Source organism: Lontra canadensis, unplaced genomic scaffold, assembly GCF_010015895.1.
Source record: "Lontra canadensis isolate GAN:19392208 unplaced genomic scaffold, GSC_riverotter_1.0 scaffold8, whole genome shotgun sequence".
NCBI classification, from domain to species: domain Eukaryota; kingdom Metazoa; phylum Chordata; class Mammalia; order Carnivora; family Mustelidae; genus Lontra; species Lontra canadensis.
The window spans coordinates 34,643,770-34,669,643 of NW_022631002.1; the positions used below are offsets into that span (position 1 = coordinate 34,643,770).

The 25,874-nt window shown below is 36.1% G+C and overlaps 1 protein-coding gene across 4 annotated transcripts in view; it reads right to left on the reverse strand.

The window, feature by feature from the left end:
- The window catches only part of PHKB (phosphorylase kinase regulatory subunit beta), a 233,228-nt gene that overhangs the window by 198,086 nt on the left and 9,268 nt on the right, over positions 1-25,874 (reverse strand). The gene's annotated exons all lie outside the window — the stretch shown is intronic.

Genomic DNA, 25,874 nt, shown 5'->3' on the forward strand with positions numbered 1-25,874 from the left:
AAATATGGAGGAGAAAGCAATCAATAGAACATGAATTCCCAAAGACAATGAAAAAGATGCAAAATTACAGAAAACATTAATAAATGTTTAGAGTTCAAAATGAAATGAAGTTTTTAAATGTGAATTTTTCCTTTTATGTTTTATCCCAGTTGAATTATGCCTAATTCAAACATCACAAAGTAAAATGAAATTAACTTTTTCCAATTTGTAAAAATGAATTTAAACATGTTCATCTGATTTTTCCCTGTCAATTGGCTTGGTATTAGGAAAATACAATCAATCTACTCTTCATTTCAGAACACATTATTGCCAAAGACATTCACTGACACAGAACAATACAAGGAGAGGCAGAAGTTGTTTCTTGAAGATGAATACTTAGCCTTATCATAAAAGAGGAAAGGGTTATTATTTAGGAGATTAAACAAGGAGTTTCCTAAAAAATTTCCATGAGATGAAAACAATACTAAGAGCACAATAAAGGTACAAATTTTACGAATTTGGCTCCATGAAACACCAAGAAGCTTCCTGAGTGTTATGGGGAGGCTCTTAAGCAATCATAAAACAGCACTCGTAATTCAAACAGCAACCACTAAAAGAATAAAAATGAGGACTCAAAAGGGAAGTCAAGATGGAAAACAGATCAGCAAACCGAAACAGTATCAATTGTCTATTATTTGGGCATACAATTTTTCAGTATATGATTGAAAGCCCTTTAATAGGGTCTACACAAAAATGCTATTAATCAAGGCTTTCATGAACCCTTAAGTACCTTTATCATTTTTCCACATATGGTGATAGACTAAGATAAATACCATTATTTATTCATTCAGTTAATACATGCAGTGCATGCAAAAAACTCTGGATTACACATCTAGTAGGCTACCAGGATTCACAGATTAGTAGTAAGATAAGGTTTTGAATAAGAGTAACACAAATTAGAGTAGTGAGTTTCTTAAAAGAAAAAGGATAGGAAAATTCAGTCCCCCTCTGGGGCTAAGAGAACAGGAAACTCCTGCATTGCAATCTCTGAAAATAATAGCAATTGCAAATAATGAACTACCATCTAAATATGAAGATAACAACTGAAATCTAGGAGAACACGAAGTCATAAACATATATACAAACCTATAGACATATTATCATAGCTCCAAAGCTTATACACGTGTCTTATGGAACAAGATACTACATACCAAGGTTTTTTTTTTTTTAAGTGATACACATGAAAAGGTTTAGGTGAAGAAAGGATATAGCTAACAGGGTAAATTTTATTGAACACAGATCCAAGTATGCCCTTTTATGAAATAGGAAATTTTATTATAAATCTAAATCCCCTGAAAGGGCTATAGGATTCTGATCTTCTCCCTCAATTAAAATAATTTCTTTTCAGATTAAAAAAATACAACATTCCACCAGCCAAAAATAGGCATCATTAACATTTTGGTGCATTCCTTTCAAGCATTTCTTTAAGCAATATTTGTAAACATGAATAAAATTTACCACATGTGGAGTCATAGCATATAGGCTATTTTTATCATCCTTTTTTTCCCTTATCTCACTTCTTGCCCTCTTCTGTCCTCATTCCCAGGTAACCATACTTTTTCCTTATCTACATAAAGAAACACATATGCATAAATGAGGGAAGAGTCTTTCAATGCTTGTTTTATAAAAATGGAGTCATGAAATAGACCCTTCCTTGCCTCTTGTTCCTCTCATTTGACAACACACATGGAAATCAAAAAAGGCAATGATTCTTTCTTTGACTGATTCCAGGGTTTTAATACAGTACAGCTTATTCAATTATTCCTGTATCAGTGAGCATATAATTTGTTTTCTATTTTTGCCATCAAAAACAATCCTGCAAAACATCCTTATACATAGATACAACCAGTAGTTTGCTAGAACCAACTAATACTCGCTGGAGAGAGTTAAGTATTAAATTTTCAGGAATTTTGGGAGCTGGTTATGAAACAAATACATGAAAATAAAATTATAAAAACTTACAATGATAATTATTAAAAACAAAGGTAATAAATACTCAAAACTCATCACTTCCTAATTTTACTACATTTTACTGTTATATAGGCTCTTGAATTGATTTATACCCATAGATCTATACATTGGAAATACTATGTAACAGGTTACAACATATCTCTTTCCAACTCTGCATTCAGTGATGTCATGCAGATTTGAGCAGTTGTGACAAAAACCAAATGGTCTGCAAAAGCCTAAAATTTTTTACCATCTGGCCCTTTTTAGAAGTTTGCCTGCCTTTAATCTAAATTTCCAGTAGTATTAAATTCAGGAATAAATGTACTTTTTACAAAATAATGGCAAACTGCATTTGTCCTAAAGGCTAAAACAATTCCTATTCCTACTAGATCTAAGTGCTTCACTCTTATAGAAGTTTTTCCAGGGGCACCTGGGTGCCTCAGTTGGTTGAGTGTCTGACTTTTGATTTTGGCTCATGCCATAGTCTCAGAGTCATGAGATCGAGCCCTGCATTGGGCTCTGCACTGAGCATGGAGCCTGCTGGGGATTCTCTCTCTCCCTCTCCCTCTGCCGCTCTCCTTGTGCTCTCTCTCTCGAAAAAAAAAAAAAAAAAAAGTTTTTCAAATCTGATAGTGTCTTACTTTTGTTCATCATTTCTCATAGAATTCGTGAGTCTGAAATTCTTTGCAAACTAGCCATTTGGATTTGCTCTTCTGCAAATTGCCTACATCCTATTGCCATTTGCTATTGCTTTGTTAGTGTTTTTGCCATCAATTTCTGAAAGCTCTTTGTGTATTTTGTTTGCTACTTAATATTTCATTTCAAATATTTTCCCCTGAGCTTTCATTAGTATACTAACACTACAATATAAAAAGTTCCAAGAGTCAAATATATCTCTTTCCTCACTTAGTTTTAGTTTTCCTTTCTTTCTAAAAGGTTTTTGACAAAATGAGCAAAGGGGGAAAAAATTGAGAGGAGCAAACCAAAAAACAGACTCTTCTATTTTTTTTAATATTTTATCTATTTATTTGACAGAGAAAGAGAGATCACAAGTAGGCAGAGAGGCAGGTAGAGAGAGAGGAGAAAGAAGGCTCCCCACTGAGCAGAGAGCCCGATGTGGGGTTCTATCCCAGGACCCAGAGATCATGACCTGAGCTGAAGACAGAGGGTTAACCCACTGAGCCAACCAGGTGCCCTTAGACTCTTAACTATAGAGAACAAACTGATGGTTGCCAGAGGGGAGGTGAGTGGGGCATGGGTGAAATAGACGATGGAGATTAAGAAGTGCACTTGTGATGAGCACCAGGTATTGCACAGAAGTGTTGAATCACTATATTGTACACCTGAAATTAATATTATACTGTATGTTAACTAGAATTTAAATAAAAACTCAAATATTAAATAAAAAGTGTTTTTGACAACTCCTAGATTACATACAGAGTCATCCCTCAATTTTCTGCTAAGCTTTTTATTATGTAAAAACTTTTCCCACTTAGGTATTTGATTCATTGGGAATCTGTTTTCTAAATTGCTTCTATTTATTTATTTGTTTGTTTGATTTTGTATTTATTTTAGAGAGACAGCACCAGCAGGGGGAGAGGCAGAGGAAGAGGGGGTGAGAGAGAAACAGACTCCTCCCTGAAAGCAGAACCCTACATAGGGGCTTGATCTCAGAACCCCAAGATCATGACCTGAGCTGAAATGAAGAGTCAGATACTTGTCCAACTGAGCCACCTGGATGCCCCTAAACCACTTTTAAAATAGTGAGGTCCAGACTTTTAAAAAGATCAAATTGGTTCTTTTTTTTTTTTTTAGATTACAGAATATTAAAATGCTTCAGGCAATATATACTGATTTTTAAAAAGTATTTTATGTAGCACTCAATATTGAATACTGACACAAAATTAAAACATAAAGGAAAGAGCATACTTTCATTTTTCCATGGGTCTTGGGTTCTAGCAGAAAATACACAAAACTTGTGAAGGTAAAAACCTTAGCCCAAGGAAAAAATCAATTAGTATCTTCCATCTGTGCTTTTTAATGAATGTCCTACTTTGGAAATAGAGCAAGTTGAAGTTAGAATCTTCTCCTGCATTAGCTCAAGGTAAGCTGCTAACTGTATAGACAAAGGGCGTGTTAAGAGTTGTGACTTCTCAGTTAGGAACAAGTCTCTGAAAGCCTAAGGAGTAGTTTTTGAAGACACCAAGGTACAGAGGCTATTAAACTAATAAGAAAGTATACACAAAGAAGCAGTAAATAACCAAAATCCCAAGAGCTAACATGTTCCACAAGATAATTAAGAACTAAGCAGAATGTGAAGACCTTGTATGGTAGAGGATCAAATACCCCATAGTTTCATGAGATTTTTATATTCATCATGCTCACATATGCATGTAGAAAAGGTGAGAAGGACAGAAAAGGCTAGAGAGCAGGTAAGCCCTGGAGAGCAGAGAGACAGCCTTATATACGAACACACAATTTTGTGTGCAAACCTTTGTGGTTTATCAGTGAATTACAATAAAAACCTGTGGTTTATCAGTAAATTACTAAAACATTAATTTGGGGGCTGCTAAGACAGTAAGAGTTCTCAGAGTACAATAATCTCTATGTTTATCCTACCTACAAATCTGCATTTAATACAATATATTTTCAAGCAACTTTAAAATTTAAGTTATATCTTTAACTTCAGAAGATAATTTCTTCATCTTAAAATTCTCTTTACTCCTCACTGATAAAAGCAAGAAATATACTACTATAGAAGAGACAATTTATTCCAATACATTCTTACTCTATATCCCTGATGCTGGTACTAAGAGGTTTTCAGTAAATATTTATTGAACTGAACTTGATGAATCACATGATCAGAGAGAGGCCTTCTTGAATTTCCACAGTTAATTTGGCCATCTTCTGCGTCCTTATAACACTTTGTAAATACTTCAATTATAACTCTTCCTTGTCACAAAACATGTTATTTTCACTCTTTGATTAATGTGTTATACTACATTAGAAGCTGATAGATGATAGGGGCCACACCTAGTAAGTGGTAGATGGCAGTAATATTTGGTAGGAAGGAAGGAAAAAGAAAAAAGCTGACAAAAACATGTTTCAGAAAACTTTTGATGAACACTTTTACAATCTTCTCATAAGCTAACCTATCTCCTGTTACTGCCCCAACCACATCATCCGAATTAATGATTAAGTAACACTTCTTCAGACTTCCATAATTAGACAAAGTGGAAAACTTCTCTAACTTGAGCATGTACACATATTAACTTTTAGAGTTAAAAGATATGAATATACTATACATGACTCCACTTTGAGCACCTTCAAGATCACCAATAGCCCCTTGCAAAACAAACAAACAAACAAAAACCCCAAAACTTAAACCGTGATTTTCTTTACTGTTCACTTCCACCATGCACAAAAATTCAAAATATTAAGGAATAAACGTACCCCCAGCAGGGGAATGAATAAATTGTGACACTTCCATTCAATGATACCTTGAAACAGTTTAAAGGAATGAGGTAGATCTCTTATATCATGAAAAACTTAAAAATTAGTGTGAAAAAGTAACTTCATAGAATAAGATTCACGGTATGATACTACCTGTTGCAAAACTATACATATGTGATGTTTACAAATGTATATACAATACAGATAACTAAGAACTTTAAAATGCCGGAAAAAGGATACACACCAAACTGTTAAAAATATTACTACTCAGGAGGGGATGGTGATTTTTACTCTCTATATTTCTGATTATCTAAATATTACATAAGACGGTATTCATTTACGGGTGCCTGGTTGGCTCAGTTGGTTAAAACTGTCTGACTCTTGATTTTACCTTAGGTCCTGGTCTCAGGGTCATGGGATCAAGCCCTGCATTAGGCTCTGCACTGTGTGTGCAGCCTGCTTAAGATTCTCTCTCTCCCTCTGTGGCCTGCAGCTGCTCATACTCTTAAAAAAAAAAAAATTGTATTCATTTACTAGTTATATAACTTTTTTAAAGATAAATGGAAATTTTGAATCCCTAATACTATGTGTTGTAGAAGATACTTTATACATAATATCCCATTTCCTCATCTAACAAAGCTCTGAGGTTGGCACAGAGGCACAAAGAAGTCATTACATAACAGGCTGAATTTGAACACAGCACTCTTTGAAGACAAACTCTATGCATGGGCTTTTCCCTATACTATAAAACCTCAAAATTATGAGGTTGCCTCAAAATAATAAATATGTATATATGCAAGAATGTATATTTTTAACGCAAATTTATTTATTTACACAGTTCATCTGAACCCTCAACTTTTTAAGTCTTCATGTTTCTTTTGGCAAGGTAGGTAAGAAATATATTTTAAATGTAAAATATGAAATGGCAAATATGAAATAACACAGCTTTATAAAAATGAACTAAAATTTGCCTGTTCAACTTATCCAAATAAGATGCGAAAAGGCCACTCCACTATTCCCATTTTATTTTTAATAAAAAGGTATTAAGTTCTTCCAGTGACCTTTATAAAAGGAGCATAGCCTATAAAATCTATTTAAGGATATTAAATCCAGTTGATGTTTCATGTGTTGACCTTATGAATTCCAATCACTCAATTAGCTATTTCATTTTCCATTCTTATTTATAGTCTAGTAGCATACCTTGTTATAATGTACCAAGAATTCGTATGATTTCTGTGAGATAAGAGCTATACTCCAAAAACTCTAATCTTTTAAAAAAGTGTTTGGAACTCCTCTCTATGGGAAAAAAAAAAAAGAAATGCATTCAGAAGTAGCACAAGTTGTTAAATTTTCTTGAGGTGGTTGTTTCATTTACTGTTACAACCAGTGCCAACAGTGCTTGGTAAACAGTAAGCACTCAAAAATATTTATTGAACAAATGAAATTAATATCTTCTGATATATAAAATTTGGCAAGATTCACTCATAATCAGCTGCAATGAATAAAATTATTCATCAGGGCAGATGAAGTAAAGTAAGACCCATTAATCAATAACCTAAGCTGTCACCATAAAGTAATTCAACTTGTTCTACTCTTCTCTTATATTCTGTTCTGTTCTTCTGTTGCTCATAAAGGAGGAGCTAAATGAAATCATAAAAAATATGATTAAAAATTATTTGATCACTAGAATGAATGTATATAGGACTTACAAGTGGGTCACTATATAAAAGATAATGCTAATCTGGACATATAAGATTTCTCCAGAGAAACCCAGCATCATTATTTCATACTTACAGTACAAGTAAAAATTTTAAATTCAAAACTTCTAAGACTTAAATGATAGAGTTTTAGTTCAATAATAACTGAAGTACACCAAGGGGGGGGGGGGAAGAACTTCACTATACACCATGCCCAGTCTTTACAAGAAATATTTAACTTTATTATATCTTCTGTTACTACAGTGATAAAAACATGTGATACTAGGCATTATGCTATGTCACAAGTTATTCTATACAAGTATGAAAGAAGTACTTTCAAGCCATTCAGCACTTTGAAAAATGGAACTGACCTATCTTTATCATTTACATTTTGATGAAGCCTGGCCTGTATTTCTAATCTTGGTAAAGTTCAGAAATGCATTTAATATGAATGTCATTACTATTAATTAAAAATTTCCCTTACAACACTTTATATAATAGGCATGAATAGAGGAGGTCTTAAATTTTAATTAAAAAAAAACACACTATAAACTATGAATTAGCAAAGTAAGCTTACCATGGTAACAAAAACATTCAAAACCAGAATAAAAACTGGAAATACTACTAAAAAACAGTTTGTAAGTTTGTAAGCAGTTCATAAAATAAAGTTTGTAGATAATGAAAGCTGTTCATTTTCTCACCAAAATGCAGTGAAGTTTAGATCACTAAGTAAAACAGGGCAGAGATGGCACTGCCATTTCCAACACTATACCCTCAGACTTTGGTGATTTTTTCCAAGGCTATCCTAAGGATCTGCATTAATGAATTACCTTCTGTTAAGACGCACCTGCAATAAAATAATTAACTGACCAAACTTTCTTGTATGGAATCCAAGCCACATATTTTAAAGCCAACTTTCACTCTTTAGAGAATAAAGTTAAACTTCAAAGTTCAAGCAAGGAAAAGAAAGGTCTCTCTGCTCTCTACGGCCCCTCCTCCTCATCTCCAAAGTGTAAGGAAACTCCTGAATGGAGAATACCTTGTTATCTAAGAGGCTGTGAGAAGAACATGGGTTTTGAAAACAGACAGACCTTGACTATAATCACAGCTGTTATACTTTGCACCTTTCAGGACTGGGACTCTCTCTCTGAGACAGGTCTTCTCATCTGTGAAGTGGTAAGAATTACATAACCTCCCACAGTTGTTGTGAGACTTAAGGGAAATATTTTGAGTAAAGCAACTAGCACAGTGTATATTAAATACCAATTGTCTTCCCTTTCCCATCCTTAAATCTTTAAATCTCCTCCAGCACTTAGTTTAGGATTAGTCACAAAAGAAGAAATCAAGGAATGCTTGATTAACTAGCTTTGTCAGGTTAACATCTTGATTGATGCAAGAATGGATGCTCCACACAGTGATTTTAAATCAGCAATTTACATTGTCAATAACTTTTAAGAAACAGCAACAAGATAACTGAGTGGAATGTGAACTATATATCTTATATTAAAATACTCTTGGTTTGCTATACATAGTTTAGTGCCAAGTGCCAAGTGCTATAGGAAACCAAGTTTATCAACTTCTCTATCCAGAAGAGAAAGCATGACTTAGAGTAGAAAGGGGAGAAATGCGCCACTGAAATGTGACCCTCTGCTACATAACAGTGATGCTTAACAGGTCTTCAATAAAATTTTATAACCAAAATGAATATTTCTGAAGAATGACTATTCAGAGCTAATCTTAATTTCACTAATAAATCACTACCAACCTCCAGGTCTAATCAGAGGCAATTGTCAAACACACCAGAAAAACATGCTGCCTGTGGGGAGACAAAGCAAACTGAAGACCCTTGGGAGAAAAATCAAGTCTCATTAAGAAGTGTAGGATGAGTGGGGTATCTGGGTGGCTCAGTAGGTTAAGCTCAGGTCATGAGATCTAGCCCCAAAACGGGCCCGGAGCTCACAGAGTCTGCTTGAGAATTTCTCTCCCTCTCTTTCATCCTTCCCACTGCTTGTGCTCGCTTTCTCTCTCAAATAAATCTTAAAAAAAAAAAAAAAAGTATACGATGAGTATTAGGCTGCCACACACATGCAATAATGAAGATATAAAATGTAAATTAATCTACTTTCTAATACATATGTTTAACATTATAGAACTGAATACCAGAATAGGCATTCTTTAAGTTCTAAGTGTCTTCATTAAGCAATATACTTTTCAAGCCTTCTACTTTGGCTTAAAATTTTTCACATCTATTCTAAGTATAGCTTAACTTTACCATATGTTTTATGGACTGTTAGTTTTTTATGTGATACAAAACTGAAAGAATGTAACTCTGGGTGAACACTAAAACTATTAAAATGTTGTTGTACTTTAATTTGCATTATAATTTAGTTATAAGGATTTTATTGTAGCAAAAAATTGCAATGAAAACAGGAGTCATGACAATGGATATTTAAGGTATTCAGCTTATACTATTGCAAATGAAACTAAACCACTACTGTAACATGAGGCCATAATGGAAATCAGCCTTGAACTTGATGGTTTTTGTAGTTAATTTGAAGACTGTGCTATTTCCTCTTCTCTTCAAACAAAATTATAGTGTATTATTTGAAGCACCTACCCTCATTTTTATGTTCATTCTATAAGACTATTGAATATTATCTTGAAAGGATGACTAGGAAAAAAAAAATCTAAAGTCAGTGTTAAATGACATCATTCTGCTTTAAACGATAAGCTGCATGAGTTATGAAAAAGGCCAGATCCTCCCCACTCCCAGCCTGCCTGCAAAATGACCATTACCATCAGAGTCCTCTGCAAAGATCTTAGAACAATCAGCACATTAGTTTCTCAAAGAAATACTTAGGGAAAATAAACTGGACTGTGGGGGAAAACAAATGAGCTTAACTTCCAGTGCTGACCAGTTATGCCTCTCATTTCCATTCAACTGGCTACAAAACTCTCTAAAAATGAGGGGGTCATTGCATCCTGAACAGAGCTGCCTATTGAAATGGAGACTACATGGTTCTTAGGACACGGAAGGGATCATGAAATATAATTATTGAAATCATGTATGGTAAAGAGACTAGAAGGAAAAGTGAATACCCAGTCATTTTTAATGACATCTGCTGGAAAATTTAACTTATGTTATTAATGTACAGCAATAGCCTCAAAATGGGAGCCCTGAACTGGCAATTCAAATGCCCCAGCTCAGCTAAGTAAAAAGGTTTGGTCCAGGTAAATCCAGGCAAAAGTCTGAGCCTGGAGCAGATTACAAAACTGATAGAGGCAGAGAAACATACTAGTGAAAGGAAGCTGCAGAAGCAAGCCATGGTCACACATAGGAACTATGGAGTTGTCCCTAATGAGAATCAGTGATGCTGATCATGACATATTTATCCAAAAAGTAAGTTCAAGATTGGGAACATAAGGATGCATAATTCAGAGCCCAAAATCTAGAGTCTCGATGCAAGGCAGATAAGAGATGAAGATGATATAAAAAACTGCTCAACAAGAATGGTACTTAGTAGACTTTCGCTGTCCAAATGGTAATCCAACCACCAGCAGCAGGACCTCACCTGGGAGCTTGCTAGAATTACAAACTTTCAGGCCTCATCTCAGACCTGCTGAATGACGTTTCCATTTTTAAGGAGATCCAAGACTCTACAGAGGTAGTAACTCCATCTTGCAAAAAACAAAATAGAGGAGAAAAAGAGAGGGAAGAAGAGGGGATTAAAATCAACCTGCGGCTTTGTTGTCTAAGGAAAGTCCAATTCTACAACTCCTATAAGGTAAGACTATGAACCAATTAAAACAGCTTAATATCAAGAGTAACATCTTGCTCACTGAGGTTTGCCTCCAGACCTTGAATCACTGTAATAACTGATCCAAAGTTATCATGTCATCAACTCTGCCCAAACCAACCAGATCCCCCTCTCATAAGATCTGCCTTAAAATCACCCAGCCTAGGTTCTGAAACCCTATAAATATTCTCCCCTAACTACCCTGAAGTCAATGGGCAAGAGACATAATATTTTGAAGCAGAAAGGAATGGAAAGAAGCATATGGTCTAAGTCCCTTATTTTATGAAAGAAATTCACAATTTGTTCAAGAATGAAGAGCTAGTTGAGAACCAGTTAAGAGAGGAATTAACAACACCAGAAACAAGATCTTCTGACTCCCTCTTCAGGGGTGTCATTTTTGTCTAATTTACATTAATTATTTTTGCCTCTATGTCCCGGACAAGGACATTGCTTAATGTTAATATAATTTACCAGGACACCCAAACTCAACAGACAATATACCAGACTGAATATAAACACATAAATCCACTTTCAACACGAAGAGATCAAAAAGGTAAGGAATAATATAATCTCATTATTACCAGCATCATAACAAAAACTGTTAACATTATTAGGGCATTTGTCATGTGCAATGTACTATGTTAAAAGCTTTATAAACGTGGCTTCATTCAATCCTTGCAAACCTATTATGGAGGTAGTATTATTATTTCCATTTTACAGATGCAAAGTTACTGAGGTTAAGTGACTTTTCAAAAGTCACTCTGCTAGCAAGTGGAAGAGCCAGGGCTTAAACACTGAAGTATGCTTTGCTTTTCTTGTTTGCCTGTTTGTTTGAGGTAAAACAAAACAGAGATGAGTATATACTTATTATTTAAGATCTTCTCTTGAGAATTTCATTTCTAATTACAAAAATAACATAAATTCACAGCAATATATATAACCTGCTTCCAAGTAAAATTTAAGTCAGAAATATTGCTTTAACTTTTTTTTTTAACCAAAGCACTAAGTTGTTTTCCAAGCAGTTCTAGTGTTTATCACTGCACTTTGTCCATATTAGCCGTGTAAATTATCTGTTTCAGACATTATACCTATACAACTGTCCTTTACCAAGATTTCATTTCCCTTTACTTCTGTTAGTTCAAGACATCCGCAGTGCACAGGAATAAAAAGGGCTCTCTTCTACAAGTTACATATATAATAACTGACAGACTTGATTTGAAGAGGTCCACCAGGAAAAGAGAGATTTTTCTCTAGTCTATTACCAGAAATATATTTTATACCATTTTTATTCTGAAAAATGTTATACTTACTCTAGATGGCATGTTTAGGAAGCTAATTTCTTCCCACTTCATTTAAAAGGGTACATTAAAAAAAAGGGGGGGTATCATTTCACTGTCTTTCATTTCCATATTCTTGAAACTTAAATGCCAAGTTCAAGTTTTTTGGTATCTTAGAGAAAGTCTATACTGTAATAGACAAGGCCAATTAAATAGGGTTGTCCTTCTCTATATATGAAAAAATAAACCTGCTACTGATGACTGACATCTTGATAACAACATGCATGAACTATCTATACGATTTCTTACATCTTCACTTCAGGGAAAGCAAAATTCAGTACACAAAGATTGCTCAAAGTTCTTAAGCAAAGAGACAAAGGCAGCTAGAGCCAGGCAGGACTGGCTCTGCAGATGTTGTCCACAAGTGTAGAGAACGATCAAAGAGTGCCCAACTCATGAAATTACTATCCTCTACGATCACTATTTCGCTTCACTTACTGATTTCTTTTTTTGAATTTGAACTTTGAATCTTTTTGGATTTCTCCAATAAGGAAAATCTATTTAGTATGAAACAGCTAGAAAATCAATTCACCAAAATTTATTTACCAAACATAAAGGAGAAATGATTAGACAATATAGAGTGCTGACAAGTTTATTCTATATCAAAACTGAACTAATTCTTTCTAGAATGATTCATCAACCTTAAGACCCCAAAACCAAGCCTACATCAGGGGCTATTGATATAAAACCATAACCAATTCAGTCTAACCTAAAGAACTCACGACCTATAGAGGAGATGGATATATAATTATGGCAATTCAGGAACATCAGAGCTAAAAGAAGCATGTGTAAGGTGCCAAAGAATAAGTAGAACAATTCAATGAAAACTGGGATGCAGAGGAAGGGGGTAGTCAGAAAATACGTAAAGATAAGAGATCATTGGAACCAAATAAAAGATTATAGGAGTACACAAAATTTTCAGAGAAAGGCTATCTAAAACAGAAGGAACCTCACTGTAAAGTTGCAGAAGCAAGAAAGAAAATGCCCCATCTGGGAGATTAGTAGCACTACAGAAGAAAATGCAAGAGGGAGGGGTGATTGGAAAGGTATCAAGAAATCTAACAGTGGAGGATGCTAAACAACAGGTTCTAGGTTCGCATTTTTATCTTTTCGATAATGGAGAGCTGTTGGGGAGGCTTAGGCAAGAGCATCATATGATCCGGGCGCCTGGGTGGCTCAGTGGTTAAAGCCTCTGCCTTCAGCTCAGGTCATGATCCCAGAGTCCTGGGATCGAGCCCCGCATCGGGCTCTCTGCTCAGCGGGGAGCCTGCTTCCTCCTCTCTCTCTGCCTGCCTCTCTGCCTACTTGTGATCTCTGTCAAATAAACAAATAAAATCTTTTTTTTAAAAAAAAAAAAGAGCATATGATCAAACCTTTAAAAAGATATAGCATGGAGGACATTAGGAGAAGGAAGGGAAGAATGAATGGGGGAGAATCAGAGGAGGAAACGAACCATGACAGACTGGACTCCGGGCAATAAACTAAGGGTTTCAGAGGGGAGGGGGTTGGGGGGATGGGTTAGCCTGGTGATGGGTATTAAGGAGGGCATATGTTGCGTGGAGCACTGGGTGTTATACACAAACAGTGAATCATGGAACACTATATCAAAAATTAAAGATGTCCTGTATGGTGATTAACATAACAAACTATGTTGGCACCGTGAACGACTGCATAAGTGGTGAGCCCTTGGCACAAGAGTCCATTGGTTAAAAGTCCATTTTAACCAACGTTTTGGTTAAAACATTCATCCAAGACCCTTGAATTACGGTAGTAACAGCAGGGAGGCAAAGGGGAAGAAAAATTCAAGAAATATTTAATAAATAGAATAAGACTGTGGAAAGGCTTAAATTTGATACAGGTGTTAAGTAAAATATTAATACTGTATAGTGTAATACACAGCAGAAAGAGTCTAGTGATGATACCTAATCCCTAAATGGTTTTTATTCCTTCAAATTATGATAATTATCATTCTGCTATGATTTTTTTATCCTTGTAGTTATTGCGCAAATGATTATTATCAAAGCTACAAGCCTATTGAGAATTGGGATTAAGTGGGTATAACAAATTAATTGAGCTTCATTATGTATTTCCATGAAAACAAGATAACATAACCAAACACAAGCATCTCTGAACTGACAAAAACAATGATAAAAACTGATAGAAAAATTCCATGTGCAGGGAGGTTAGCGGGGACACTAAAATATGGCAGCATAGAAGATCCCTCCAACCATGGACACACCAAATCTACAACTGCTCCTCAAAAACAAAGGATAAAAGGTACACACTGAGATAGGTAGGTGAGACAGAGACATGGTCTCACCAAAAACCTCATCTCCAGTGCAGTGACCCAGTTTTTGAAGGGATCTCAAAAATACAGAGCTTCACTGAGTAGTGAAGCATTTGTGTTCCACATCAGGACTTCAATCCTTAGGACCTGCATCAGCGACATAAGCTCTCCAAATGTTTGGCTTTGAAAAACCAATAGAGTTTATGTCTAGGAGACTCAAAGGGCTACATGGAAATGAGATTCCGGTCATACAGAGTTCCCTCGGACACATTCTTCCTATGACTCAGCATGAAACCAAGTCTGAAAATCGCCTACACTATGTATAGAGATTCATTTGCTAATCTTAGTGTCTGACAAAGGACTGGGGCCTGTTGGCACTCTTTTTGGGGACACAGGCGATGGTGGGAGCCCTCTCAGCACTCCCACTTTACCTTGCTAGTGCCAGCACTAGCCCATTCTTAAGTTCTCCCACTATCTTGCTAGAGCTGGAGAACGTGCGCAGTAACGGCACTCTCCCACTGTCTCAATTAAGTTGGCAGGCGTGCTCCTCGCCCCGAAGTCTACTACTCCTTTTCTAAAGTAAGCAGGTGTACCACGGCCCTGTGTTCTCACAGTGCCTCGCTACAGCAGGTATGCGCTGGCCCTACATCTCCAGCTCCCTTTCTACAACTCACAGCAACACCCTGGCCCTGCACTCTCCTGCTGTCTCACTACAGTTGGAGAGTGCTTTGCAGCCCTGGACTATTCTGCTACCTCGCCAAAGCCAACAAGCATACACAGTCCACATAGGGGATACCCCTATATCACTTGGCTCTGGAGGCCAGGGAGGCTTGTGTTTCTGGGCCCCATGGGACTAAAACAATTGGAAAGACACTTCTTATCAGCCTACCACCCAAAGGGCACTGCCCAGACATGTTACTGAAACACATCCCAAGCATTTCTATGGAAAGGGCCTATTTACTGGTCTTGGAGCTTAAACATGAGGGACAAGTGTCAGGTTTCCTACACATATAGAGACTATGGAGGTGATCATGGGAAGTGTAGACTGGGGAAAACAATCTTTGCTTACTTCCTTAGCTTCACTACAGCTCACTGACACCTACCAGTAAGGAGCTCATACATGTGTCTGCGGCCCCAATTTTTGCAACTGTTGCCCATGGACACCTCCAGAAGCCCAGAACACAATGCTAGCAGGGTTAATAACTATAGTCCTATAAGACTGTATATATTTTCATACTTTAAAGGTTGCTGTCTGAGGGCATGGCACCCATGCCCTGAACCTAGATGCTGACTGAGGTCCTTCCCTTTGGAATACTGACAAGTCTTGACACATCCTCAACAACTGGCACCTATCAAGAATAAACCAGACTGCTTAGACAATCACAAAGTTTGACAGACAACCAAGAGCTAGGGCAAAGTTGAACGATAAGGTTTATCTCCTATATGAGGCAACTAGTCCATGACTGGAAGAGGTAGTTACTTCGCCTAATACATAGAAACAAAAACAGAGAGTCAGTAAAATGAGAAAATAAAGAAATATCTTCCAAACGAAACAAGATGAAACCTCAGAAAAAAACCTTAATGAAACAAAGATATGCAATTTATCTGATAGAGTGCAAAGTAATGACCAAAGTAATGACAAAGTAATTATCAAAGTAATGACAAAGCTGAACTCGAAAGAAGAATGGATATATAGAGAACTTCAACAGATAGGAAATATAAAAAAGTACCAAACAAAATGAAAGAAAGAAAGAAACCAAAAGGAAGTCAAAGCTGAAGAATAAAATAAATGAATTTTAAAATACACTAGAGCGGGACTCCTGGATGGCTCAGTGGGTTGGGCCTCTGCCTTCAGCTCAGGTCATGATCTCAGGGTCCTGGAATCGAGCCCCATATCAGGCTCTCTGCTCGGTGAGGAGCCTGCTTTCCCTTCTCTCTCTGCCTGCTTCTCTGCCTATTTGTGATCTCTCTCTCTATTCTGTTAAATAAATAATAAAAATAATATCTTAAAAAAAAAATACACTAGAGGGATTCAAACCAGACTAGACAAAGTACAAGAAAGGGTCAGTGAGCTAGAAGATAGGCAGTGGAATGCATCCAAACAAATCAGGAAAAAAATTATTTTAAGAGGTACAAATAATTTAAGGGACCTATGGGGCAACATAAAGTAGAATAATACCCATATTATAGGAGTCCTAGAAAGAAAAGATGGAAAGGGATCGAAAACTTATTTGAAGAAATAATGGCAGAAAACTTATCTAACCTGGGGAAGTAAACAGGCATCAAGATCCAGGAATCCTACAGGGCTGCAATTAAGATGAACCCAAAAAGAGCCATACCAAGACACATAATTAAAATGTCAAAATTTAGGGACGCCTGGGTGGCTCAGTTGGTTAAGCAGCTGCCTTCAGCTTGGGTCATGATCCCAGCGTCCTGGGATCGAGTCCCACATAGGGCTCCTTGCTCGCCGGGGAGCCTGCTTCTCCCTCTGCCTCTGCCTGCCATTCTGTCTGCCTGTGCTCGCTCTCTCTACCTCTCTCTCTGACAAATAAAATATTTATAAAAATAAAATAAAATAAAATGTCAAAATTTAAAGATAGAGAATCTTAGGAACCCCTGGCTGAGATCAACTCTTATCTCAGGGTTGTTAAGTCTGAGCCCCACAGTGAGTGTAGAGATTACTTAGAAATAAAATCTTTAAACAAACAAATAAACAAAAAGAGACTCTTAAAAGCAGCAAGAGTAAAATAATTTTTTACATACAACCCAACCCCCTAAAACTGTCCACAGAAACGTTGTAGGCCAGAAGAGAATGGCTGGAAAGAAAAAACTTGCAATGAAAAATGCTCTACCTGGCAAGCTTAACATTCAGAATTAAAGGAGAGACAAGAAGAGTTTTCCAGACAAGCAAAAGCTAAAGGAGTTCATCACTACTACACCAACCTTACAAGATAAGAGCAGAAACCATGAGAGACTTTGGACTCTAAGACACAAACTGAGATTTCAGAGGAGCAGGAGCAGGGGAATGGGATAGCCAGATGAGGGTATTAAGGAGGGCACATGTTGTGATGAGCACTGCTTGTCATATGCAACTAATGAATTGTTAAACATTACATCAAAAACTAATGATATACTACATGTTGACTAACTGAACATAATAAAAAAATTTTTTTTTTTAAGATTTAAGGGGCGCCTGGGTGGCTCAGTGGGTTAAGCCACTGCCTTCGGCTCAGGTTATGATCTCAGGGTCCTGGGATTGAGCCCCGCATTGGGCTCTCTGCTCAGCAGGGAGTCTGCATTTCTCTCTCTCTCTGCCTGCCTCTCTGCCTACTTGAAATCTTTCTCTGAAAAATATATAAATAAAATCTTCTTAAAATTAATTAATTAATTAAAAAAAGATTTAAAGACAATATAAAACATCAATGAAACTAAGAGTGGTTTCTTTGAAAAAATAAACAAAATTAACAAAGCTTTAGCTAGACTCACCGTGGAAACTAGAGGGCTCAAATAAATAAAGTCAGAAATGAAAGAGAAGTTACAACTGATATCAGAGAAACACAAAAGGATCTTAAGAGACTACTATGACCAAATACATGCCAACAAATTAGACAACCTGGAAGAAATGGATAAATTCCTAGAAACACAATCTTCCAAGATGGAATCTTGAAGAAACAGAAAATCTGAATACAATGCTTACGAGTATGGAGATTGAATTAGTAATCAAAAACCTCCCAACAAACAAAAGTTCAGGGCCAGATACCTTCACGGGTAAATTCTACCAAACATTTAAAGAAGAGTTAATACCCCTTTTCCTTAAACTATTCCGAAAAACTAAAGATGAAGGAAAGCTTTGAAATTCATTCTACGAGGTCAGCATTACTCTAATACCAAAAGGAAAGACACGACAAAAAAAGAAAACTATAGGACAATATGAACATAGATACAAATATCCTCAACAAAATATTAACAAAGCACATTCAACAACACATTTGAAAAAGTCATTCACCACAATCAAATGGGTGCCAGAGTAGTTCGATATTGACAAATCAGTGTGATACAGCATATTAACAAGAGGAAAGATAAACATCATATGAGCAATAGATGCAGCAAAAGTATTTTATAAATTCAACACCCATTTATGATAAAAACTCTTAACAAGGGATGCCTGGGTGGCTCAGTTGGTCAATCCACTGCCTTCGGCTCAGGTCATCATCCCAGAGTCCTGGGATCGAGTCCCACATGGGGCTCCTTGCTTGGCTGGGAGCCTGCTTCTCCCTCTGCCTTCTCTGCCTGCCTCTCCCCTTGTAGGTGTTCACTCTCTCTCTCTCTCTGACAAAAAATAAATAAAATCTTAAAAAAAAAAAAAACTCTTAACAAAATGGGCATAGAGGGAATGTACCTCAGCACAATAAAGACCCATATGACAAGCCCACCGCCAACATCATATTCGATTGTGAGAAGTTAAAAGCTTTTCCTGTAAGATCAAGAACAAAACAAGAACATCCAGTCTTGGCATTTTAATTCACCACGGTATTGGAAGTCTCAACCAGAGCAATTTGGAAGGAAGAGAATTAAGAGGAATCCAAACTGGAAAAGAAGTAAAACTGTCACTATTTGTGGAAGACATGATTTTATATATAGAAAACCCTAAAGACACCACCAAAAAACTATTAGAAACTAAAAAAAAAAAAAAAAAAAAAAATTCAGTAAACTTGCAAGGTACAAAATCCACATATCAAAATTGGTTGTGTTTTTATACACTAACAATGAGCTAGAAAGAAAAATTAAGAAAACAATGACATTTATAATTGCATCCAAAAGAATGAAATGCCTACAAATAACTGATAAAGTGAAAGATCTGAACACTGAAAACTACAGACATTAATGAAAGAAACTGAAGAAGACACAAATAAATGAAAAGATAGTCTATACTCATGAGAAGAGTATTTAAAATATCCATATTACCTAAAGTAATCCACAGATGCAACATAATCCCTATCAAAATTCCAAGGAAATTTTTCACAAAAAACAACAAACAATCCTAAAATTTGTATGGAATAAAAAAAAAAACATAAATAGACAATAAAATCTTGAGAAAGAACAAAGCTAGAGGCATCATGATTTCTTTTTTTTTTTTTTTTTTGGCATCATGATTCCTGATTGAAACTATATTAACAAAGTTATACTAATCAACATAGTATCATATTGTCATAAGAACAAACACACAGATCATTGTAACAGAACAGGGAGTTCAGAAATAAACCCATACATATATAGTCAATTAATTTATGACAAGAGAGCGAAGAATAATAGGGGGAAAGGGCAGTTTCTTCAATAAAGGGTATTAGGACAATTGGACAGCCACGTGTTAAATAAAAGAAAAAAGTAAAAGAAAAGAAATGAAACTGGACTACTGTTTTATACTATGCACAAAAACTAACTCAAAATGGATTAAGGACTTGAATGTATGACCTAAAAACATGAAACTTCCTCTGCCTTTGACTCAGGTCATAATCCCAGGGTCCTGGGATCGAGCCCCACATCGGGCTCTCTGCTCAGCAGGGAGACTGCTTCCCTTTTTCTCTCTCTGCCTGCCTCTCTGCCTACTTGTGATCTCTGTCAAATAAACAAATAAATAAATAAAACCTTAATTTGAATCTCCCTGATGGCTAGTGATGATGAACATTTTTTCATGTGTCTGATAGCCATTTGTATGTCTTCATTGGAGAAGTGTCTGTTCATATCTTCTGCCCATTTTTTGATATGATTATCCGTTTTGTGTGTGTTGAGTTTGAGGAGTTCTTTATGGACTCTGAAAAACAATCTGAAGGGTTTGAAGAGGTGGGGGGGTGGGAGGTTGGGGGAACCAGGTGGTGGGTATTAGAGAGGGCACGGACCGCATGGAGCATTGGGTGTGGTACAAAAACAATGAATACTGTTGTGCTGAAAATAAATTTAAAAAAATGATAAAAAAAAAAACTTAAAAAAAATGAAATTCCTAAAAGAAAACATAGGCAAAAGCCTGACATCAGTCACAGTGATGGTATTTTGAATCTGACTCCAAAATCAAGAGCAACAAAAGCAGAAATAAGTGGAACTACAACAAACTAGAAAGCTTCTGCACAGCAAAGGAAATCAGCAAAATAAAAGAAAATCCACTGAATGAAAGAAAACGTTTCCAAATCATATTCAATAAGGGGTTAATATCCAGAATACATAGAGAACTTCTTCAACTCAACACCAAAGAAACAACAAATCTAATTTAAAATGGGCAGATAATCTGTATAGATATTTTTCCAAAGAAGACATCTATAACAGACACATAAAAAGATGCTCAATATCACTAATCATCAGGGAAATACAAATCAAAACTACCATGAGATATCATCTTGCATCTATTAAAATAACTATTATCAAAAAGACAAGAAATAACAAGTGTTAGCAAGGATGTTGAGAAGGGAGAACACTCATGCCCTGTTGGTGGGAATTAAATTGGTTCAGGCACTGTAGAAAATAGTATGGACACTGATCAAAAATGGAAAATAGAACTACCATAAAGATCTGGCATTCCACCTCTGGATATTAATCCAAAGAAGACCAAGACAATAATTCAAAAAGATATATGTGCCTCTATGTACATTATAGCACTATTTATAAGAACTAAGATATGGAAACAATCTAAGTGTCCATCATGGATGAATCCATAAAGAAACTGTGGCATGCATATATATATATATATATATATATATATATATATATATATATATAAAATACATGTACATACATATACACACACATATATACATACATACAATGGATTTGTGTTATTCAAAGGAGTTGTATTTGTATTGAGTTGACAAAGACAGATGAAAAGTATCATCATAAAAAAGGATGAAATCTTGCCATTTACAACAACATGGATGGAACTTGAGGGTATTATCCTAAGTGAAATAAGTCAGAAATACAAATACTGTATTATTTCACTTACACATGGAATCTAAAAAACAAAACAAACAAACAAACAAAAGTCAGAGATACAGAGAACAGATCCATGGTTACCAGAGGGGAGGGTGGCTGTGGGGATGAGCAAAATGGGTGAACAAATCAAAAAGTAAAAACGTCCTATTACAAAAAAGTCAAGGGGATGTATTGCACAGCATGGTGACTACAGTCAATATTGTATTGTGTATTCAAGAGCTGCTAAGAGAGTAAATCTTATATGGTCCCATAACAAAAAAAAAAATGTTTTTGTTAACTTTCTATGGTATCAAACAATAACTTACTGTGGGGATGATTTGGCAGTGTATACAAATATTGAATCATTGTGTTGTACACCTGAAACTAAGATAATGTTATCTATCAGTTATACACAATAAAATAAATACTAATAAAAAAAGATTCCACAAGGGCACCTGGGTGGCTCAGTGGGTTAAGCCTCTGCCTTCACTCAGGTCATGATCTCGAAGCCCTGGGATTGAGGCCAGCATAAGGTTCTCTGCTCAGTGGAGTGCCTGCTTCCCCCTCTTTCTGCCTGCCTCTCTGCCTACTTGTGACCTCTCTCTCTGTCAAATAAATAAAATCTTTAAAAAAAAAAAAAAGACTCCACAAAGCAAAGTTAATCACCCAAAAATATGTAAATTAAGAAAATAAGCTCTTATTATGAAGAATTTTAAATATTAAATTTTTTTTAAATTTCTTTTCAGCATAACAGTATTCATTGTTTTTGCACCACACCCACTGCTCCATGCAATACGTGCCCTCCTTAATACCCACCACCTGACTCCCCCAACCTCCCACCCACCACCCCTTCAAAACCCTCAGGTTGTTTTTCAGGGTCCATAGTCTCTCATGGTTCACCTCCCCTTCCAATTTCCCTCAACTTCCTTCTCCTCTCCATCTCTCCATGTCCTCCATGCTATTTGTTATGCTCCACAAATAAGTGAAACCATATGATAATTGACTCTCTCTGCTTGACTTATTTCACTCAGCATAATCTCTTCCAGTCCCGTCCATGTGGCTACAAAAGTTGGGTATTCATCATTTCTGATGGAGGCATAATACTCCATAGTGTATATGGACCACCTCTTCCTTATCCATTCGTCCGTTGAAGGGCATCTTGGTTCTTTCCATAGTTTGGTGATCGTGGCCATTGCTGCTATAAACATTGGGGTACAGATGGCCCTTCTTTTCACTACATCTGTATCTTTGGGGTAAATACCCAGTAGTGCAATTGCAGGGTCATAGGGAAGCTCTATTTTTAATTTCTTGAGGAATCTCCACACTGTTCACCAAAGTGGCTGCACCAACTTGCATTCCCACCAACAGTGGAAGAGGGTTCCCCTTTCTCCACATCCTCTGCAACACACATTGTTTCCTGTCTTGCTAATTTTCTCCATTCTAACTGGTGTAAGGTGGTATCTCAGTGTGGTTTTAATTTGAATCTCCCTGATGGCTAGTGATGATGAACATTTTTTCATGTGTCTGATAGCCATTTGTATGTCTTCACTGGAGAAGTGTCTGTTCATATCTTCTGCCCATTTTTTGACATGATTATCTTTTAAATATTAAAAATATTTAACATGAAAACTCCATTGTCATCAGCAGACCACTTAAAGGTGCTTAACACAAACAAAAGCTAAAGATCTAAAATCAACTAGCATATATTAGCCATATTTGTGAAGGGCTCAGTTTGAACAGGAAAACTCCCATCTAAGCGGAAGTATATCAACTGAAATGATTAATACTCTCTACCAAAGCACAACATAAGTCCAAATAAAATTATATTTAAAGAACCTTTTAAAATAATTATTTTTAAATAAATTTCATTTTAAAAATGTACTTAGAAGTATGAAAGTTTGAAATGTCACCCAGTGGGGCATGACTTTATGTCCTATACTCCATCATGAGCAAAGCCTCATTGATGTTTACTGTATTTTCTCTAAAGCTTCAGATTTGTTACTACAAATTTCCAGATAAAGTCACCTACATAAATCTTTCACCAAACTGGTGAAAACCTCCGAGTGCGGGGGCACCTGGGTGGCTCAGTTGGTTAAGCCTCTGACTCTTGATTTCAGTTCAGGTCATGATCTCTGGGTCTGGAGAGGGAGCCCTGCGCCAGGCTTCATGCTCCGCAGGGAGTCTGCTGGAGAGTCTCTCTCTCTTTCCCTCTGCTGTTCCCCCTACTCTAAACAAATAAATAATTAAGGGAACAAAAAAACAAAGAATAAAAACCTAATAGTGCTGTCTATTTTGAAATCACCACAGGATGCTCTGTTCAAAACTTATTAAATATATTGTTTTTGCTTAAGGAGAGAAGACACAGTAAGGCCACCTACATAAGGATAGCAAGGTCTACAGTCAAGTTATACACACACATACTCTCTCACTCACACACAAGAGTTACTTGAGACAAGACAAAATTGCCGTCATCACACTATATCAATCAGTTAATGCTTATGTCAAGATATTTAAAATGACAGATCACAGTAAGTTTAGAGGTTTATTCCCTCATCCTTAGTTTCTGAAGAATTAAATCTGCACAACCTCCATTTGGTTACAGATGCAAAGTCATGAAAGAAATATATTTAGAAGACAGAAAGGGAAAAAGAAGAGACTGAAATCATTTTAAATCATAAACTATTAAAAGTTCAGATGGAAATTATATACACAAACAAGTAAACAACTGCCTATAAGCTGAAAATTTCATGGAAAAAACAATTCACTGATTAAAGCCACAGCAAGCCAAGGTGATGTTTATGACAAACTAATTTTTTATAACTATAAGCAACCATCAGATATTTATGACCAAGCTTAAAAGTTAATAGAACCACATAAAGAAAAAGAATTTAAACACAGAAAATTCTTCACTGGTTCAACTGCAATAGGAAGATAGAAATGTAATAGAAAGTACAAGTTAAGCACCTAATGATATGAATATGTTTTTAAAATATACCAGGAACAGGGGCACCTGGGTGGCTCAGTGGGTTAAAGCCCCTGCCTTCGGCCCAGGGCATGATCCCAGGGTCCTGGGATGGAGCCCCACATCGGGCTCTCTGCTCAGCAGGGAGCCTGCTTCCCTTCCTCTCTCTCTGCCTGCCTCTTTGCCTACTTGTGATCTCTGTCAAATAAATAAATAAAATCTTAAAAAAAAATAAAATATACCAGGAACAAACACATATATGATAAAATACCGTCCAAAGCTCAACTGTCCAATCCTGAACCCTGTGCCTCTCCTTGTCAGAATACCTTCACAGCTTTAGCAATAAGACTCCGTCTGTTATCCAAATAACATCATGGCTGTTCATCTTCATGACTAGGATATAAATACTTGCAAAAATTCAGTCCTGAGCTATAGGACTTGAATCTTGAATGACCAAAAAGGCAGGCCATGGAAATGGTGTGAGGTTACTGATTTATTATTGCTTTATTAGCAAATACAACAATAGCTTTTAAAATTTTTATATAACAAGTTGAAAACGAATGTATATTTTGAAAGACAACCAAGAATACATGTGACATATATCAGAATCTACAAAAATGGCCAATTTCAATACACACTTAAGATATGTATTTTGAAAGATAACCAAGAACACATGAGACATGTATCAGAACCTATAAAAATGGCCAACTTCAATTATACACTAAAGAAGACTTGCACTGTGGATTTTGGAAGTCACTGTTGATCTATAAAAAGCAACTTCCTCAAGAAATTCATAAAATATAAACTGAAAGAGAAGAAAGCTATGAAATTATGAAATTAAAAATGAGGAATAACTCTCTTTAAAGGACTAAGGTGTAGTCATATCATTTTGGTAGGGAAAAGAAGGAACAAAATAGAAAAGAGGAACAAATTTTTTCATCTTTCAAAAACCACTTCTAACCAAGGCAGCAAAGGCCTAATGTGACAAAATGAGAACAAGCATGAATTTATTAAAAACATATCACAGGGGGCAGCTGGGTGACTCAGTGGGTTAAGCCTCTGCCTTTGGTTCAGGTCATGGTCTCAGAGTCCTGGGATCAAGCCCCACATTGGGCTCTCTGCTTGGCAGGGAGCCTGCTTCCCCCCTCTCTCTGCCTGCCTCTCTATTTACTTGTGATCTCACTCTCTTTCAAATAAATAAATAAAATCTTTTTTAAAAATCACAGAAAACTACAATGAACCATCAAAAAGCACTTACTAATTTTTCAAGACCAAGTATATAACATGCAGTTACAATTTTGTTATCTGTTTTCTACTTAGGGATTTGAAAATACACCCCCTTCAAAATCATAAAAGACATATTCTAACTGTGTGTTTACCAGTAAAAATAAAATA